The sequence below is a fragment of the Myxine glutinosa genome, chromosome 9, assembly GCF_964187855.1.
Source record: "Myxine glutinosa chromosome 9, kmMyxGlut1.1, whole genome shotgun sequence".
NCBI classification, from domain to species: domain Eukaryota; kingdom Metazoa; phylum Chordata; class Myxini; order Myxiniformes; family Myxinidae; genus Myxine; species Myxine glutinosa.
Genome location: NC_136269.1, coordinates 98,540,102 through 98,561,576, shown reverse-complemented (window position 1 = coordinate 98,561,576; position 21,475 = coordinate 98,540,102).

Genomic DNA, 21,475 nt, shown 5'->3' with positions numbered 1-21,475 from the left:
CTTTCGAGGACGAACGAGCCGCTCTCGTCAATGGTTGCTACGGCGGCTCGGGCGATGTCGGTCTTAAGTCCTTCAAAGGCCGTCAATGCGGCCGAACTCAGGGGAAAGGTGTCGCAGGCCACAAGGGGGCGAAGTTTCGCGGAGAAATTTTGCACCCATTTGGAGTAATGGGCGAACAGCCCAAGGGCGCGTTTCAGGGAAGCCCGATCGCAGGGAGGGGCCATGTCGAGCAAAGGTCGCAGACGTTCCTTATCCGGAGAGACAGAGCCATGGGTCACGGTGTACCCCAGAAGATCTATGGTGCGTAGGGAGTATCGGCACTTATCCTCGTTCATAGTTAAGTGATACCGTTGCGCGACCTCAAGGAAGCGCTTCAGATTAGCGTCATGGTGCCCTTGGTCATATCCACAAACCGTAAGGTTATCGAGGTAGACGAAAACATCGGTTAAGTGCTCCCGCGCAACGAGGTCATCCATGGCCCTCTGGAAACAAGCGACCCCGTTCGTCACCCCAAAGGGCAATCGTGTAAATTGGTACAACCGCTGCCCCGACTCGAAAGCGGTATAGATACGATCCGCCCTAGAGATAGGGATCTGGTGGTACGCACTACGGAGATCGAGAGTACTATAGACCGAATACTGGGACACCTGTTGCACTAGCGCGTCCATCCCCGGAAGGGGGTAGGCATCCAGCTGTGTAAAGCGGTTAATCGTTTGGGAATAGTCGATTACCATGCGTTTGCGATGGGCCTCACTGCGCACCACTAAGACCTGGGCACGCCACGGCGACCTACTAGGTTCTATGATGCCGTCTTTCAAGAGCTGAGTCGTTTCGTCCGCAATGAATTGCATGTCCGCGCGGGAGTAGCGTCTCGATTTTACCGCGACAGGGGTACAGTCGGAGGTTAGATTGGGGAACAGCGAAAGCGGACGGACGTCCATTTGCGCTAGGGCGCACACCGTTAGCGCGTCGTCCGCCCCCACAACAAGAGTGTCAGGCCCACCGAACTCCATTACCAGACGTCCATGCAGCTTAAGAAAATCGTGTCCTAGCAGAATATCAGCACATAATGCGGGTAAAACCATAAGGTGTACATCAGGGAAAACCCGTCCCTTTAGCACTAGTTTCAATCGGCATTCCCCTTTTGTGCTAAGCCGGAGTCCCTGGGATGCCATGAAGATCCGTCGTGTAGACCGCCCGATCCGCCATCCATGCCTGAGCACAAGTCGCTGGTCGATAAAACTATCCGTAGATCCGGTGTCCACCAAGGCCTGAACACAATGGCCCTCAACCATAAGGGGAATAAGGGCTTGAGCCAGGCCAGACGAGGCAGCTGGGAGCGGGACTGAGCCCCCCGAATGGGTCGGACCAGCCTCGCGGGTGGATCCTACACCAGCAGCAGTTTTGCGATCGTGGCCGGAGTCTGCGTTGACCATGGGGAATCCATTATCGTCATCAGAGGGCTTTCCCCAGCATTCCGGTGTTTCGCGATTCAAAATCCGATGAGAAAAGGCCTCAGTAGTATTTGACATCGCCTTTTGACACTCCTGGCAGATAAAGGCTTCCGTTGTAGCCGAAATCGCCTTTTTCGTTTGGTCGCTTTGACAAAAGGCTTCCGTAGTATTTGAAATCGCCTTTTTCGTTTGGTCGCTTTGACAAAAGGCTTCCGTAGTAGTATTCGAAATCGCCTTTTTCGTTTGGTCGCTTTGACAAAAGGCTTCCGTAGTATTCGAAAGCTGTTTCTTCCCTTGCGTGGCTCGAGGTTTGGCCAAGGACGCGGCCTTTGTCCCCGATGGAGAATGAGACGGTGGTGGCTTTCCGGTGGCGCCAGTCAAGGTTGTCTGAGCGCCCAGCGGGCCGCAGCGAGGGGCCCTCCCCTTCGAAGACGGGTAAGGCGCTGGGCTCGTGGGTTCTGCTACAAGCCCGTTCAAGGTTGCCGCGCCTGCGCGACCGCGGCTGCGCGAGTCGAAGGGCCGCGAGCCGCGTGCCGATTTCTTGCATACTTTCGCGTAATGTCCCTTTAGCGAGCACAAATGGCAAATAGCGTCACGTGCCGGACACACGACTCGGGCATGACGAGGCCCTCCACAAAAAAAACATGCGGCCCCGCGCAAGGCCTTGGGTCTGCTGGTCGTAACGGCAGCTGTCAGGGTAGGGTCATCCTCCGGAGCATCCCGGAGTTCAGCAGGCGGATCCACGTCCTCGTCAGTGGTCCTCTCCGGCCGGGCGTGTAGTGAGGTGCCCGCCAAAAGGCGCGTGCGATCATAGGCGTTCGATTGCATCCGCGCTTCAGTATACACCGTCGCTTGCTCAACCGCCGTAGCGAAGGTCAGGTCGGTCTTCTCCAAGAGTTTGAGACGTAGTTCCTGAGAGGAGACCCCTGCTATGAAGGCATCTAAAAGGCGATCATCTTTAGCCTGCTCGGGAGTCCGTGGCTGGGCGCTGTCCAGCATGAGCTGCCGGAGCTCCTGGGCGTAATGATCCATAGGCTCGTTGGGTTGCTGCCGTCGCGTCTGCAGCAAATAACGCGCATACACAGGGCTTTTTTCTTTTATATAAAGCCGCTTCAGCTCCGCGACGGTAAGATCATACGTCGTGCATTGAGCGACCGCGTGGTAGACCCGGTAGTCGATTTTTGAGTGTAATATTGCCAGCTTCGCGGCAGGCGTCGGAGCGGTATCAGGCTCATTAAAGAGATGCTCCAGTTGCTTGAGCCAGTGCTTGAGTTGCAAGCCTCCGTCCGTGGCTTGTGGGTCGGCGCTGAAAATGGACACCGTCAACGTCTTGTTGCCAGCCATGTCAGCAGATCATAAATGCAATTAAGTGTTGTGGAAAACCATTCAGGTCCGCACAACTTTTAGTCCAACGGTTTGGTTTAATTGCATTTAGATCATCACATCATTCCTGTAAGTAGAAATACACAATAAGCATACGATGCGACATCTCATAAAGCCATTCATATCAGTCAATGCAAGCAAGCTAGATATTCTATAAAGGCGTACCATTAACGAGGCTACCGATGTAACATGTCACAAGGGAGAAGTCCCGGAGCACTGACACAGCAACGGGTCTTATAGTCACGCCCCTAGTGGGGGACAACAATGACAGCGAGCAGCGAGCATCCCCACCCGGGTTCAGTACGGATACGATTTCACTACAAGCTTCATCACGGGAGATTCATCGCCTAGTATAACATCCATTGGAGGAATGGTACACAGTGATGATTCACAGTCTGCGAAACAACGGGAAGAGTGTATTTCTTGGTCGGGATTCAAACCCAGGCAAGACAGCTTAGAGACAAGTGTGCGTACCTTGAGGCCATGTTTTTGCTTGAATATTTTTCACATTTTGTTTTGTTAAATTGCCTGAACTTAAAATGGATTAAATTGTTTGTTTTTTTTATCACCGATCTACAAATAATACCCCATAACATCAAAGTGTCATTTTTTTAAATAGAAATCTTTACAAAATAATAACAAATGAAAAGCTGAAATGTATCGAGTCAACAAGTATTCATCAACTGCTTTGCTATGACACTCCAAATTGAGTTCGGATGCATCCCATTTCCTTTGATCATCATCGAGTTGTCTCTACAAGTTGATTGGAGTCCACCTGTGGCCAATTCAATAGAATGGACATGATTTAGAAAGAAACACACCTTTCTATAAAAGTCCCCCAGTTAACAGTTCATGTCAGAGCAGAAAATCGACCATGAAGTCAGTGGCGTCACTCGGGTTGGTGTCACCCCTCCCCCCCCATGACCTCCTCCCGTACCAGACCATACAGAATCCTTCGTAATGTTTTTTGTGCTAATGTTACTCGTAAATCGTAATTCCCGTATATCACTGAATGTAATGGCAATAGTAGTGACATAAACAACTAGCAAAATTAAAATTACACCTTTAAATTACAATATCATACGCACAGCCTAAATGTATTTACATTTACATCGTTTCATGTGGTTAAATTCGGTAAGAAAACAACAGAATTCGATGTAAAAACGTTTAAGAACTACATCAAAATTAAGTCGATTTTAACGTTAAACTTTATTGTTGCATGAGATACATTAATGGATTAGGTTTGCATCATCAATAACGGCCCAAATAATGTCGAACTTGTAGACAAATGCATATGGAAATATACTCATAAATGAAATAATACCATAAAAATAAACAGGAACAAATACACAAGCATTTCAGCACTTGGTGAACATCTCGACTAATTCAGAACTTTCCTTTCCTGGCCTTAAAAGCTGCGAACTTGTGAATCACTTCGTCGAAATCAATGCCTTTCGCCAACTCACTTTCAATTGATAATATCGCAAGATCGGAAAGCCTTGACTGTCCCATGGTAGATCGTAAATAGTTCTTTATAAGTTTCAGCTTTGAAAAGCTCCTCTCACATGAAGCCACAGACACACAGATCGTCAGAAATAATTTTAGTCTTCGTGAAAGGGTTGGGACCGAGTGGTTCGCACCAACCGGAGCTGTTTTCGGATGACGTGCTGATGTCCTTGGACTTCACGCCAGGCTCTGGGCCGACCGGGCCAACGTGGTGTGTGGTGCTGATATTTTGAGAGGCTTGATTTAATACCCCAACCTCTCAAACCCACCTCCTTTTCTGCTACCCCGCCGTTACTTGCTAGTATTTTTTTTTTTTTTTGTGAAAGCCCACAATATGCAAAATATATATTATGATATAATATATTATATCCTTATATATATGTGCACATTATATATATGTGCTTATATATATGGACTTCCGCTTCCGGTCCGCTCGAGCAAGGAGGCTTGCTTCGATCTCTCCACAGCATCGAAGTCCTTTCCAAGGATGTGGTGCTGACCGGGCCGCCGTGGTGCTGACCGGGCAAACGTGGCGTGGTGCTGACGGGCCCCCCGCAGGCGTGATGCCCCCCTCCCCCCCCCCCCCAGAATTTCCATGTTTTAAACGTTTCCCAGTGTGTACCCTGGATTAGAATAGGTACACCGTATCCCTGCGTGTCGTAAGAGACGACTAAGAGGGTTGGCGTCAGGAAGGGCATCCGGCCATAAAAACATTGCCTCAAAAAGAGAACCATGACAATTACAACTACATATGGGCAGGGTACAGCCCGAAGTGGAGATCAGTTTCTGAGGTTTGGGACATGGAATGTAGGGACAATGACAGGGAGATCAGGAGAAGTGGTGGAAGTATTGGTCAGAAGAAGAGTGGACATATGTTGTGTGCAAGAGACGAGATGGAAGGGAAGTGGTGTGAGAATGGTGAAGGGTAGGCAGGGACAGAAATACAAGTTTGTGTGGCAAGGGTGCCTGGAGGGCATGAATGGTGTTGGTGTCCTGTTTTCTAAGGAGTTTGTAGACAGTGTGGTGAGTGTGACTAGAGTGAGTGATAGGTTGATGATGGTGAAAATGATGATTGGAAAGCTCTTGGTGAACGTCATCTCGGGATATGCTCCGCAGGTTGGTCGGAGCGATGAAGAGAAGGACAAGTTCTGGTGTGCGATAGAGGAGCTGATGGAAAATGTGAAAGATGAGGAAGTTGTTGTGGTAGGAGGAGACCTAAATGGACATGTGGGAAGGAGTATGGATGGTTTTGAGGGAGTTCATGGGGGTTACGGATATGGTGTGAGAAATGAAGGTGAAAGGATTTTGGAGTTTGCTGATGGAGCTGATTTGTTGATTTGTAATACTCAGTTCCAGAAAGAGGATAATAAGCTTGTTACATACACGTCAGGTGGGTTGACGACAACCGTTGACGACCTGATGGTGCGTAGGCGAGATAGGGGGCACCTCCGGGACACAAAGGTGATCCCGGGGGAGGAGGCTGTTTCACACCACCACTTGTGTCTGCGACATAAGGGTGAAAGGTGCGAGGAGAGCTCGGCGGGTGAAGTACCAACAGAGAATGAAGGTGTGGAGGTTGAAAGAGGTGACAGTAAGGGAGGCATTAAAAGAGAGGCTGAGTAGGGTAGAGGATGATGTGGTTGAGCTTGAAAGTGGTTGGATGTCAATGAAAGCTAGTCTGTTGGGAGCCGTTGGTGAGGTATGTGGATGGACAAAAGGACCACTGAGGCACTCGGAAACATGGTGGTGGGATGACGAAGTTGGAAAGAGGATTGACGAGAAGAGGAAGAAGTTCAAGGAGTGGCAGAAGGCGAAGGGTCCGGGAGCAGAAACAGCAGAGCATGAAAGTTATAAGACAGCCAAGAAGGCTGCAAAGAAAGAGGTAGCAAAGGCGCAGGAGGCATGTAGGAGAATGTTCGGAGAACGCTTGGGTTCGGAAGAGGGTCAGAGAGCAGTATTCAGGATTGCAAAGCAGATCGCGAAAGAGGTGTGATGTGATGGGGGTGAGTTGCTTGAAGGATGAAGTGGGACAAATCGTTGTGGACCCAGATGGAATTAAAGGAAGATGGAAAAGATATATGCAAATGCTGTTGAATACAGAGAATGATTGGGATGGCAACATAGAGAGTTTGAAGTTGAGGAAGGCAACATAGTTTTAGGACCGACAGAGACGATAACTGAGAAGGAAGTTGAGGAAGCGATAAAAGCAATGAAGAGTAGAAAAGCGGGAGGGCCGACGGGAGTTGTGGGAGATATGTTGAAGGCAGCAGGAAGTTGGGGTGTGAAGAGCATGACAGAGATCTGTAATCTTTGGTCTTTGTCTTTCCCTCGCGGTCCCCATGTGCTGTCTTTGTCTTTCCCTCGTGGTCCCCATGTACTGTCTTTGTCTTTCCCTCGCGGTCCCCATGTGCTGTTTTTGTCTTTCCCTCGCGGTCCCCATGTACTGTCTTTCCCTCGCGGTCCCCATGTACTGTCTTTCCCTCGCGGTCCCCATGTACTGTCTTTGTCTTTCCCTCGCGGTCCCCATGTGCTGTTTTTGTCTTTCCCTCGCGGTCCTCCTGTACTGTCTTTCCCTCGCGGTCCCCATGTGCTGTTTTTGTCTTTCCCTCGCGGTCCCCATGTACTGTCTTTGTCTTTCCCTCGCGGTCCCTATGTGCTGTCTTTGTCTTTCCCTCGCGGTCCCCATGTGCTGTTTTTGTCTTTCCCTCGCGGTCCCCATGTACTGTCTTTCCCTCGCGGTCCCCATGTACTGTCTTTCCCTCGCGGTCCCCATGTACTGTCTTTGTCTTTCCCTCGCGGTCCCCATGTACTGTCTTTCCCTCGCGGTCCCCATGTACTGTCTTTCCCTCGCGGTCCCCATGTGCTGTTTTTGTCTTTCCCTCGCGGTCCCCATGTACTGTCTTTGTCTTTCCCTCGCGGTCCCTATGTGCTGTCTTTGTCTTTCCCTCGCGGTCCCCATGTGCTGTTTTTGTCTTTCCCTCGCGGTCCCCATGTACTGTCTTTCCCTCGCGGTCCCCATGTACTGTCTTTCCCTCGCGGTCCCCATGTGCTGTTTTTGTCTTTCCCTCGCGGTCCCCATGTACTGTCTTTCCCTCGCGGTCCCCATGTGCTGTTTTTGTCTTTCCCTCGCGGTCCCCATGTACTGTCTTTGTCTTTCCCTCGCGGTCCCTATGTGCTGTCTTTGTCTTTCCCTCGCGGTCCCCATGTGCTGTTTTTGTCTTTCCCTCGCGGTCCCCATGTACTGTCTTTCCCTCGCGGTCCCCATGTACTGTCTTTCCCTCGCGGTCCCCATGTACTGTCTTTGTCTTTCCCTCGCGGTTGTCAGCTCTTTCACGAGCCTCAATTCAGTATAGAAAAAAAAAAAAAAAAAAAATCTGGCGGTGAAAGAAGGCCGCATTCCAGTGGATTGGGAACTGAGTACCCTCGTCCCTCTATACAAGGGGAAAGGTGACCCTCTAGAGCAGGGGTCGGCAACCTTAGGCATGCGTGCCACCATTGGCACGCGGCAGTGTAATCATTGGCACACTGGCGAAAGCAGTGCCCTCTCCGCTGCATGCCAAATCGCCTCTTGAACAGCCATTGGCTGTTGTGTGTGTTGCACTATAACAGTATAACAGTATTCCGGTGTGATGGTGCAGATGGATCAGAGCAGAGTCACCATTCCAATTCCAAATTATTTTACTGGAATAATAATCAAAGATGATTGATGAAAGATGAAAGATGAAATCAAAGATTTTTGACATTTGTTTCCAATGCAATACTTTGTAAATGAGTTTCTGAAAGCAGTGTTTTGAAATGGGGTCCATGCATATAATTTGTAACCTCATTGGGGACTAATTTTACAATGATAAAATGATCATTACAATGTCCTGATTATGAGAGATAAATGTTTCTTTAAAATGTTGTTGCTATGCATGCAGCCTATGAGTCCCTGGTGTTGGGCTAGCGGCTAGGGTGCCGGCTTAGGATCCTAGGATCCTGGGTTCGAATCCCGGTCAATCGCTGAATTAACGCCAGGGGGGTTGACTCAGCCTGTCATCCTTCCGAGGTCGGCAAATTGAGTACCAGTTCACTGGTAATTCCCTGCTTGTCGTTAAAGGCGGCAAAAAGGGTTGGCGTCAGGAAGGGCATCCGGCCGTAAAACATTGCTTCAAAAAGGGGACCGAAAAACAACAACAACCACAGTTCCCGAAAAAGGCCAACCCCCGCTTGCGGGGAAAAATGGCCTCTAAAAGGTGGGGTTTTTTTTTTTTTTAATGCATGCAGCCTATATGGATGGAATAAAATTCCATGTCTGTTGGAAATATTTTTTTGATGTGGTGTCATAATTAAACTTAATGTTAAACTTAATGTTGATATGGCACACTAATTAACAAGAACATTTCAAACTGGCACTTCATGTCAAAAAGGTTGCCGACCCCTGCTCTAGAGTGTGGCTTGTACCGAGCGGTAAAGTTATTGGAGCATGGAATGAAGGTATTGGAAAGGGTGTTGGAGAGGAGGATAAGGAAGAAAGTGAAGATCGACGAAATGCAGTTTGGATTTATGCCAGGAAGAGGAACGACAGACGCGCTTTTTATTGTGAGGCAGTTGCAGGAGAAGTACATGGAGAAGAGGCAGAAGTTGTTTCTTGGGTTTGTTGATCTGGAGAAAGCATTCGATCGGGTTCCACGCAAACTATTGACATGGGCAATGAGGAAGTTAGGAGTGGAGGAATGGTTGATCAGAGTAGTGATGGCAATGTACAAAAGAGCGCGCACAGCTGTAAGGACGAAGGACGGGAACAGTGGTGAGTTTGAGGTGAAGGTGGGAGTGCATCAGGGGTCGGTACTAAGTCCACTACTATTTGTAGCTGTGATGGAGGTGCTGGCTCAGAACGTAAAGGAGGGTTTACCGTGGGAGTTGTTGTATGCAGATGATCTGGTGTTGATTGCGCAAAGTATGGATGGACTGAAGGAAAAGATGAACAAGTGGAAGGAATGTATTGAGATAAAAGGTCTGAAGGTGAATATCGGAAAGATAAAGGTGATGGCAAGTGGTAAAGCATGTGGTGAGGTGGAAAGAACTGGGAAGTGGCCCTGTGCTGTGTGCAGGAAGGGTGTCGGAGTGAACTCCATTCAATGTACAATGGGCGCTGAGTGTGTTCATCAAAAATGTAGTGGTCTGAGAGGGTCATTAACCAGTGTGGCAGCTACATTCAAATGTAAGGTGTGCACAGAGGGAGCTGCAGATGGAGGAAATGTTGAGTTGGATCTTGGAGACGGCGTGAAGCTGGAAGGTGTGAAAACATTTTGCTACCTCGGAGACATGCTGAATGGAGAAGGTGGATCAGACTCGGCAACGGTTGCTAGAGTGAGATGTGCATGGAAGACGTTTCGGGAACTGAGTGGCGTGCTGATGAGGAGGGGAGTGTCGTTGAAGCTGAAGGGAAAGGTGTATGCTGCATGTGTGAGAAGTGTTATGATTTATGGGAGCGAGACATGGGTAATGAACGTATAGCAGCAACGAAGGTTGGAAAGGGTGGAAATGCGAATGGTTCGATGGATGTGCGGAGTATCGTTGAGAGAGAGGAAGACAAATGATGAATTGCGAAAAATGACGGGAATAGAGCCTGTGATTGATGTTGTGAAGAGGAACAGGTCGAGATGGTTTGGTCATGTGTTGAGGAAGGATGAAAGTGACTGGTTGAGAAGAGTGATGGAAATGAATGTAGAAGGAAGTAGACGAGACGAGACGGGGAAGACCGAGAAAGACTTGGCTAAAGATGGTGGAAGAAGAAATGCGGGCAAGGGGGTTAACAAGGAGAGATGCAGAAAATAGGGCAAGATGGAGAAGATTGTCATGGGGACCGCAAGGCTAACCCCCGCTCTAGCAGGGAAAATGGCCTTAAAATGCATGTTGTTGTTGTTGTTGTTGTGAAAGGATTGGGAGAGATTCTACGAAGTCCCATTCAGCTATGAATGTCAAAACGTCTAATGTTGCCCAATATTTGGCTTCTTCCAGATCAATCTCTGCTGCTTTCAGGTGCCTTCTCAGCCTTGGTATTATTATTATTATTATTTTTTTTTGTATACAAGATCGAGGCTCGTGAAAGAGCGAACATTAATCACACAGAAAGACAAACCGACACATAAAACATATAACATCGGGAGCGGTAGACAAGATGGGGAGAGAGGGGGAAGGACACAAACACAACATTTGAGAGCAGGGACCGAGAGACATGGAGACATCGAGAGATCTGTGGGAGGGAGAGGGCTTTGGGGGCGGGGATGCATGGGAAGGGGGTGCGGGTGGGAGAGGTATAAAACATATGGACACTGCCAGGACTTCCAGGAAAGAAGTTGGAATTTCAAACAAGGTGGATCTGGGGTGAATTAGAGGGGGTAGAAAAGATCAAGGTTTTGGATGGGGGAAGATAAGAGATGGTGGTGAACAGCTGTTTTAAAGACCTGAAGGGAGGTGTGGGATTGAAGGGAGTGTGGGAGTTTGTTCCAGAGGCGGGAGAAAAGAGGAATGAAAGAGTGAAGGTTTTTTTTTTGTTTTTTTTGGGGGGTTTTTTTGTATACTGAATCGAGGCTCGTGAAAGAGCTAACATTTATTTCTATTAAAATTGTTTCTTAAAAAATTGTTTCTTAAAATTGTTTGTTTGTTGTTTGTTTGTTTGTTTCTCAATTGTTTCTTTAAAAAAATTAAAATTTCTATTAAAATTGTATTTCTATTAAAAGCTCACTCTCGGATACCTCATCATAGAAAGTGGTCAATTTTGGAATGGACACCTTTAACTCTTCTTCAGTGGCAGATATGAGACTCTTCACTTGAACAGCCTAAAACATGGCTGCTACTTCTTTGATGGCTCTTGATCTTATCTGGAGTTCAGAATGAAAGCGATCAATGCACTCAAGCATCGGCCTCTTATTTTCAGTAATAAAAATAGAATCCTAGAAATACTTCTTTCACTTCAACGTTCCTATTGTTGATTTTTACATATCTGATCACTTCGGACATCTGGTCAGTATGTGATATGTCAGGTGTGCTGTCGAACATGATCCCAAAGTACTTCGCAGACTTTATGTCCATGACAAGCTTCTCCTTCACATGATTTGCCAGGGCACTTGTAAACTCATTCTAAGTTTTTGGTGCAAGGTAAGAGACTGATACTTTAAGTTTACATGTGCTGCGTTTTAATCTCATTAGGTGCTCTTTCAGCACTGGATCATATTTTGAAAGCATCTCAACCATCTCAAGAAAGTTCCCTTTATTCAATGAAGATTCATCTTCCTTGTGGCCACGGAATGCCAGATTCTGCTTGGCAAGAAACAATGTGATATCAAGCAATCTGTGCAAGATGTCCCTCCACTTTTTCTTCTCCATTTCCATCAAAGCAATAGTTTCAGCGTCAATGGTTTTGTGCAGCCTCCGTCCTGCTGCCAATGTTTTCCACTTTTCAAGGCAACGTAGGTGCTCTTCGGATGTCTCATGGTTATGTACTTTCAGGCTCAGTTTCCACCACTTCTGAAACCCAGTCACAAATTTGGATGTCGTATCTGTGGCACTAACGGCAAACAGTCGGCAGCAAAAACAGTATAAATTCTCGCTGACGAGTGAGTGAACCATCCATGACCGCAGAATTTTCTCACCATTTGGAATCACCTTGTAAAACCACTCTTTTGAAAGCTGGCGCACATCTCCCTTTGCTTTTGCATCTTGCCTTGCCGCAACACTGAAAGGCCCATCTTTGTTCTGGAAAAAAGCACTTCCCCTTTTGATGATTTCAACCCGAAAATGATCTGGAACTGGTATCTCCCAGAAAGAAACATCACATAAAATTTGCAAATCTTTCTCCTTGACGTCACTCATCTCATTTACAGTATCATGGCTAGAGTCACTTTCAGCACTCTCTTCTGCTTCAAATTCTGCCATTTCCACTCCTTGCTGTTCTGCAGAATGCATGCTAGCATCAGAAGAATCAGCTTCATCAATTGGAGACTGACGAGCAGTGTCTTTTGATGAACCCTGGCCATCATCCGGTCTTTTGACATATTGAAGCATGGATCCAGCAAGTGTTTTGAATGATGTAATTCTTGCCTCTTTTGCTTTCCTTTGCTGACATCCACTTGGCCTCTTTGATATTGATTTATGCACTCCATGTGGCATGATAGAATATCCCTGCACAAAAAATAAATAAGACAAATTAGCAATATTTCAAACAAAATATATAGTTGTAAAAATATAGAATAATATGTGATAAATATAGTTATAAATTCCTTAACTGTAATTGTAAGCGTAAAGGTTCAGGTTATGTAATAGAGCTAGAGGAGCACTGCGCAAATGAGATCTCAGGAAACCTTGGGTCTCGTACAAAGCCGTTTATTCGTTGGCTCCGTGAAAGAAACTACATGAGACGAGCATGAAATTACCGACAGATCTCATTACAAGCTACAGAAATTGCAATTCACAATTTCTGCTTCGATACAAACAACTACACTTCTTGTCGTTCTGTACGAGAAAACAGCAATGGCGAATAAGGAACGTTAACAATGATTACACCTCAAATCGAATTCTTCCATTTATAGAAACAAATGTCCTTTAAACGACCATTGTGATAAACGTTTTATGTATCAAGGAAACGAATGAGATTACTTATTACATACCAACTATGGATCCTTAATTAATCTCACGCAAGACTTCAGTGTTCACTCTCAGCACGATGTTCTCCGGTTCGTAGACCAAACATGGCCGCTACAAATCGCGTCACCACATGCACTTGCACATGATCGTGCTCCAGATCGTGAAACTTACAAAGACTTCACTAATTAAAAGATGGAAATAGCTATGGGGCCTAATGTAATGTTGCCGGTGTACGTCACAAAATCAATATGTAAAGTGCTGTTAAGAAAAACAAGGTGTGAACCACCGTTAAAACCTCATTCCCACAGCTGCTACACCGCCATAACCTTTAGCATGGCAAAACCGAAATGAAAGGTTTGCTTGGTTATGAAAACTCATCTGGTTGGCAGTCATTACAGTAATATTTCTTTGATTATATGAATACTAACAACAAAATTGTTTTGTAAAATCTTTCCACATTGAATTACAACATTATTAGTTTCAACATTATTCGTAAATAAGTGGAAGCCTTTTTTATTTTCTCCTTCTTTTCCTTTAATTACTACTTCATTCTCAAAAAAGTTATTGATATAGGTTCACAAATACTAATTACCACAATATTGTAGCTAAAACAGCAGAAAATTTGACAAAAGCAGCGACTATAAAAACACCAGCGGCAACAAAAACAGCGCGTGCTTGTGGCACGTGCAGACGAAACCACGTGATTCGAAGCATCATTGTAATTGGGTAATAATGACCGCTCTGACCGGAGCGTATTAGAAGGTTCAAAAAGCAAATTAGCATGGAGTTTTAGCCTTGTAGGTATATTGATAGATGTAAGCTGGGCTTACGGAAAATGTTTTTGTTGTTATAACTAACTACAGGGATATTGTGGCGGACACATTGTCAATGGGCAATAATTCCGCGCACCAGTGGGTGGCGCGAGCGTCTGGGCGTGGCAGCGCAGCTCGGGCCACGCCCAGAGCGAAGGCGTCATGAGGCGCAAGGAGGAACTGAGGACATGCGCAGCCTTTCGGCCGACCGGCCACGCCCGGGGGCAAGGCGTGGCCTCGGGACATATATGCCGGCTCGATTGTCGAGCCCGCCCCGTACTTACGTGCGAGCTGTTAATAAAGCATTGCAGTTTGTACAACGCGTTGTGGCCTACCTTCTTGGCAAACGAATCGTGTGTGTGCACAGCACCACACTGGTGACCCCGACTGGTTCAGCCGTAGCTGACCCCTGAACGCTGTCGCTGTCAAACGTTGGCTACCAACCAACGTAGCCCCTGAACGTTGGCTACCAACGCTGTCGCCGTCAAACTCCCGGAGTTCTGGGAAGCGCAAGCCGACGTTTGGTTTGTGCAGGCCGAAGCTCAATTCCAGCTCCGGGGCATCACGGTGGACGAGACCATGTACTACCACGTGGCCGCCGCCCTCGGGCCCGGCAATGCCGCCCGCGTCGTGTCCATCCTTCGGCGCCCGCCGGGCGACCACAAGTACGCGGCGCTCAAACGTCTCCTCCTCGCCACGTTCAGGCTCACGGAGGTCGAACGCGCCGACCTCCTCCTGGACCTTCCGCCCTCGGCGACGCACGACCGTCCGTTCGGATGGATTTTATGCTGTCCCTTCTTGGAGACCAGCGCCCAGATTTCCTGTTCCGAGCGCTTTTCCTCTGCCAGCTACTTGTGCAGGTGCGGCTCGCGCTGGCCGGTTCGCAATTAACGGAACCCCGCTCCCTGGCCGGAGAGGCCGACAAATTTTTTGTGGCCTGCGACACGCGGTCGGTGTACGGTGCTGCCGTAGTGGATCCCGGTGCGGAGGCTACAGCACCCCCTGCTTCCCTCGTGGCCGCTGCTACGCCCCGCCCACTACCGCTGCCGCCACCACCACCGCCGCCGGCATGGCCGACGCGGCCGGCACCACCGCAAACCTGGTGCTACTATCATGCCAGGTTCGGCCGCAAGGCTAGAACGTGCCGCCAGCCGTGTTCTTTCGACGCGTCGGGAAACAACCGGGCCGGCACTCACTTGCGGCCATGAGCGTCGGCCATTCCGGCAGCCTCCTGTTCATCACAGACACCTCGTCTGGTCGTCGTTTTCTGTGCGACACGGGAGCGCAGGTAAGCGTCCTCCCTGCCTCCGCGTCCGACAAGCAAGCCGCGGGCCGGGGCCCCACCTTGCTTGCAGCCAACGGAACACCCATCCGCACATTCGGGAAGCGTTGTCTCTCACTGCGGTTTGGAGGGCAGCACTTCCAGTGGTCTTTCGTTACCGCCAGCGTGCCAATGGCTCTGCTCGGTGCGGACTTCCTTTGTGCGCATGGGCTGTTGGTGGACGTTAAACGTCGACGTCTCGTCCAGGCCGAAACCTTCAGCTCGCTCGCTTGTTCGCTGAGCGGCTCGTTGGCGGCTCACCGAGCGGCTTGCCAAGCGGCTTGCTGAATGGTGCCGTCCCGGCAAGGTTAGTCTGTACGCTTCCGGCAGCGGACGAGTTTACCCGCCTCCTCGCCAGTTTCCCGGCACTCACGCGGCCCACCTTTTCAGCGGTGGCCGTCAAACATGGGGTGGAGCACCATATCCCCACCGTCGGACCACCGGTCTACGCCCGGGCGCGCCGATTCGACCCCACGAAGCTCGCTGTGGCGAAAGAGGAGTTCGCCACGCTGGAGCGGCTGGGCATCGTACGGCGCTCCAACAGCGCATGGGCCTCTCCTCTGCACATTGTGCCCAAGCCCGGCGGCGGATGGCGGCCGTGCGGTGACTACCGCCGGCTCAACGACGCCACCACCCCCGACCGCTACCCGGTCCTGCATATTCAGGACTTTTCCGCCCGGTTGGCAAACATGACCGTTTTCTCCAAGGTGGACCTCATCCAGGGCTAGCACCAGGTCCCTGTACAACCGGACGACTTACCAAAGACGGCCGTCATCACCCCTTTCGGCCTCTTTGAGTTCCTGCGGATGCCTTTTGGGTTGAAAAATGCAGCCCAGGCGTTCCAGCAGCTCATGGACAGCGTCTTGCGCGATTTACCTTTCATCTACATCTACCTGGACGACATCCTAGTCGCGAGCACGTCCCGGGAGGAGCACCTGCTCCACCTCCGCACGCTCTTCGAACGCCTGGGCCAGCATGGCCTGATAATCAACCTGCGAAGTGCCGTTTCGGCGTCACCGCCATCGACTTCTTGGGGCACTGCATCACCAGGCATGGGGCCATCCCTTTACCGGCCAAGGTGGAGGCGGTCAGGAGTTTCCCGCGCCCCCACACGATCAAAGGACTCGAGGAATTCCTGGGCATGGTGAATTTTTATCACCGCTTCGTGCCCCGCGTCGCCCAGCTCCTGCGCCCCCTGCACGAGGCCCTCCGGGGGAAGCCGGGCAAAGGTGACATCGCCTGGATGGAGCCGATGGCCGCGGCGTTTGCGGGCGCAAAGCTGGCCTTGGCCAACGCCACCATGCTGGCGCACCCGGCGCCGGATGCACCAATCGCCCTCACCACCGACGCATCGGACTACGCGGTGGGCGCGGTGCACGAGCAGTGGGTGAGTGGTGCTTGGCAGCCACTGGCGTTTTTTAGCCGGCAGCTTCGCCCGCATGAACGCCGCTACAGCACCTTCGACCGCGAGCTGCTCGGGCTCCACTTGGCGGTCCGACACTTCTGCCATCTGCTCGAGGGCCGCCCGTTCACGGCTTTCGTCGATCACAAGCCCCTTGTTTTCGCGATGGCCAAGGTCACCGAGCCATGGTCGGCCCGGCAGCAACGTCACCTCTCTGCCGTGTCCGTGTACATGACGGACATCCATCACGTCGCGGGTAAGGACAACCCGGTGGCGGATTGCCTTTCCCGGTCCGTCGCACATGCGGTCCACCTCGGGATCGACTATGCCCGGATGGCGGAGGACCAGACCGCCGACTCCGACGTCCAGGCCTTGCGGACCGCCGTCACGGGCCTCCGAGTCACCGAGGTGCTGTTCGACGTCATGGGCACTGCCCTCCTGTGCGATGTCTCCCTCGGCTGGCCTCGCCCCATCGTGCCCGCTGGTTGGCAGCGCCCGGTTTTTGACGCCATCCACGGCCTGTCTCACCCGGGCACGAAGGCCTCCCAGAATCTCGTCGCAGCGAAGTTCGTCTGGCATGGCCTCAGGAAGAACGTCCGCGACTGGGCCAGGACGTGCCTCGCGTGCCAGCGTGCAAAGGTCCACCGCCACACCCAGGCCCCGTTGGCCCCGTTTACGGTGCCCGAGCGTCGGTTCGGCCATGTCCACGTCGACTTGGTGGGACCTCTGCCCCCCTCGCGGGGGTTCACCCACCTCCTCACCATGGTGGACCGCACCACCCGGTGGCTGGAGGCCGTGCCATTGGCGGCGATGGCTACGGCTGACGTCGCGCAAGCCTTCATCGCCACGTGGGTTGCCCGGTTCGGTGCCCCCTCGGACATCTCGTCCAACCGCGGCCCCCAGTTCACCTCGGAGCTCTGGGGAGCGGTGGCACAAGGGCTCGGCGTCAAGCTGCACCGCACCACGGCCTACCACCCCCAGGCCAACGGCCTGTGCGAGCGCTTTCATCGCTCAATGAAGGCCGCGCTCCGGGCCAGCCTCCGCAACGGCAGCTGGGCCGACAGGTTCCCCTGGATCCTGCTGGGCCTCAGTACGGCACCCAAGGACGACCTGCGCGCGTCCTCGGCGGAGCTGGTCTTCGGACAACCGCTGCGGGTACCGGGCGAATTTATCCCCGACTCCACGGCTCCTTGGTCCGCGGCGCAACAGTGCTCCACCCTGCAGGAGACCACCAGGAGGTTCACCCCGGTGCCGACGGCACACCACGGTTGCCCGTCCTCCCACGTCGCCCCGGAGCTTCACACGGCGGAGTACGTTTTCGTCCGGCACGACGCCCACCGGGCACCACTGTGGCCCCCGTACGACGGGCCCTTCCGCGTGCTGGAGACCGGGGACAAGCATTTCACCGTGGACATCGATGGTACTCCGGATCGTATCTCCGTGGACTGCTTCAAGCCGGCCCACCTCGATCTGGACCACCCCCCGCAAGCAGCTCTGCCTCCGCGTCGAGGCCGCCCCCCGGCGGTCAGACCCCCGGCACCCTGCCGTCCCGCTACCCCCCAGCCCTGCACGCATCGCCAGAGGGCGTTTCAGCCGGGTCATCCGGCTTCCCCGCAAGCTCACCCTTCAGGTGCGCGGGAATTCTGGGGGGGCGCGTGTGGCGGACAGATTGTCAATGGGCAATAATTCCGCGCACTAGTGGGTGGCGCGAGCGTCCGGGGGTGGAAGCGCAGCTCGGGCCACGCCCGGAGCGAAGGCATCACGAGGCGCAAGGTGGAACTGAGGACATGCCCCGCCTTTCGGCCGACCGGCCACGCCCGGGGGCAAGGCGTGGCCTCGGGACATATATGCGGGCTCGATAGTCGAGCCCGCCCCGTGCTTACGTGCGAGCTGTTAATAAAGCATTTCAGTTTGGACAACGCGTTGTGGCCTACCTTCTTGGCAAACGAATCGTGTGTGCACAGCACCACAATATTTTTATATAAATTAATAAATTTCTGCTGAAACACTGCAAAAATTTGGTGTCACCCCCTCTGATAGTGTCCCCCCCCCCCTCCTCCCCCCCCCCCCCCCCCCCCCGCACCCCTCTCGTGACGCCAGTGCATGAAGTCCAAGGAACTTTCCGTAGAACTCCGAGATAGAATTGTGAGGAGGCAGAGATCTGGGGAAGGGTACAAACAATTTCTAGAGTTGAAAGTTACCAATGGCACAGTGAGCTCCATCATTCGGAAATGGAAAAAATATGGAACTCCTCAGAATCTTCCTAGGGCTGGCCGTCTGACCAAACTGGGTACCCGGGCGAGAAGGACCTTGGTCAGGAAGGTGACCAATAACCCAATAACCACTCTGACAGAACTACAGAGTTCCTGGACTGAGATGGGAGAACCTGCCGGAAGGACAACAATCTCTGCAGCACTTCACAAATCTAGGCTTTATGGGAGAGTGGACAGACGGAAGCCACTCCTGAGAAAAAGGAACATGACAGCATGCTGGGAGTTTGCAAAAAGGCAGGTGAAAGACTTGAGAGTATGAGGCAAAATATTCTGTGGTCTGATGAGAAGAAAATTTAACTCTTTGGCCTGAATGGAAAGCGCTACTACACCGAGCACAGCTCATCGCCAATCTTATACCATTCTTTCCGTGAGGCATGGTAGTGGCAGCATCATGTTATGGGGTGCTTTGTCATCGTGAGGGACTGGGAGACTTGTAAGGATAGAGGGAACAAAGACAGGAGCGAAGCACAATCAAATCCTTGAGGAGAACTTGCTTCGGAGTTCAGACTGCAAAATACCTTAGAGCTTAGACTGTGGCGAAGATTTATTTTATTATACTTGGGCTAAGGCTTGTAATAGAGCTGACGCACACACGCACACACACACACACACACACACACACACACACACACACACACACACACACACACACAGACATGCTGACGAGACAAACACTTAAAAGAGTTACCGTCACTTGCCGGGATACTCTGGATACCAGAGACGTCATAACAAGGGCGCCGCTTTTCTCACTGTACTCAGCAGGGCATTTCCTTGAGAAATTTCCTCCTCCTCATCAATGCAAACCGATGAGCATTATCAGTGCCCTATCCTTCTCAAGCAAGGAAGCAGCACGTACCATTTTAAAAGTCTTTGGTGTGACTTGAACCGGTCCAAACTAGATGGGTGTTTTTTGGAGACACCGTCTCCTAACTGGATTGCCATTGGCGTCCTATGGGAGCTCATCCGCCCTTTGCCAGGTGTTGTTTTTGGTCCTGTCAGGGTGTCACAGTCACCCTCCCCATTAACAAAGCCAGTGATGGGTGTCGGTTTAGTCACCGATAACCTGACCATGCGGCAGGTAGCACTGGGTTACATGTTACCAGTGGCAGTCCCAAAAGACTGACCTGACCAAAACCTGATTTCCGTTCCAACAGGACAATGACCCCAAACATATAGCCAAAGCAACACTGGAATGGCTTTAGAACAAGAATGTGAAAGTCATTGAGTGGCCCAGCCAAAGCCCAGACATGAATCCCATTGAGGATCTGTGGAATGACTTAAAGATTGCTGTTCACCGACGCTCTCCATCCAACTTGATGCAGCTTGAGCAAATCTTCAAGGAAGAATGGGAGAAACTCCCCAAATCCATATGTGCAAAGCTGATACAGACATATGCAAGAAGACTTGAAGCTGTAATCACTGCCAAAGGAGCTTCTACTAAGTAGTGACTCAGTTGAATAATTATGTAAATTAGATATTTCTGTATTTCCTTTTAAATTATTTTGTAGACAATTTTAAAAATGCCACTTTGATATTATGGGGTAAAATGTGAAGATCAGTGACAAAAAAATCTCTATTTAATCCATTTTGAATTCAGGCTGTAACATAAAATGTGAAAAAGTCAAGGGGTGTGAATACTTTGTGAAGGTAATGTATCTCGTTTGGTATCATGCATTTCTTCTGGTTGAATGTTGAACTTTGCCTGCATGCGGAGCTTTTCAAACGCAGCGTGGAAAGCCACCGCCGGAAACGGGGGACAGCTGAACGCGCGACCATATAAATGCATAGGCAGACACCACACTTCACATTATATAATAGATGCCGCACTTGATTTTAGCTCAAACTGACAAGTACCGTCTTTGTTTCTTGCAGTTTTCGATGTGGCCGGAGACATTTGCAGAAAAAAATGGGGAAGAAAGAGCAGCCATTGCCTGAGGAGGTTCAAGAAACGGAAGTAATGGAGATGCAGGAAGTAAAGAAACAGCTGGATCGAATAATAAAAGAAAGAAATGCATTGTTAGCTAAACAAGATTCGCAGGAACAACAATTAAAGCGAAAAAAGTTGTGGCTGAGAGAGAAAGAAAAAGTGCAGGAAAGGCGTGAAAAGTTGTTTCGTAAAGAAGAAGAACTGAAAGAAAGAAAGCTATTAGTTCAGCTCAGAGAGCAACAGGTGCAGGAAATGGATGTGCAACATAGATATGAGGAAGAGGTATGGATGAAAGAGAAAGAAAAGCAGAAGAAAATAGAGGAAGAACAGCAAATGAAAAGCAAGGAAGAGGAAATAAGGAAAACAGATGAGGAAGAGCAGATGAAAAGTCATGATGAAAAGCTAAAGGAAAGAAAGGTGGCAGAGTGGAGGCAAATCCAACTGGAAGATCAGAAAGAACATGCGGAATTTGTACAATGGAAGGAATCGGTATGTCAGGAGCATACAGGAAGAATGCTTGAGATCCGACAAAAAGAGCAAGAAGTTCTAAAGAGTGAGTGCATGGTGGAGGAATTAGAGAAACAGATTTGGAAAAAGGGAATGGAGCGCGAACAACTGCAGGCTCGATTCGAAAAAATGAAGGCGTTAAAAGAAGCGGAGATAAAGCACAGAGAGCTTGAGACACGCCGACAAGAGGAAGAGGTTAGCGAACGAGAACGGGAAGTTGAGAGAAGGGAGAAAGCGGTACACCGAAGAGTGGAAGAGGATC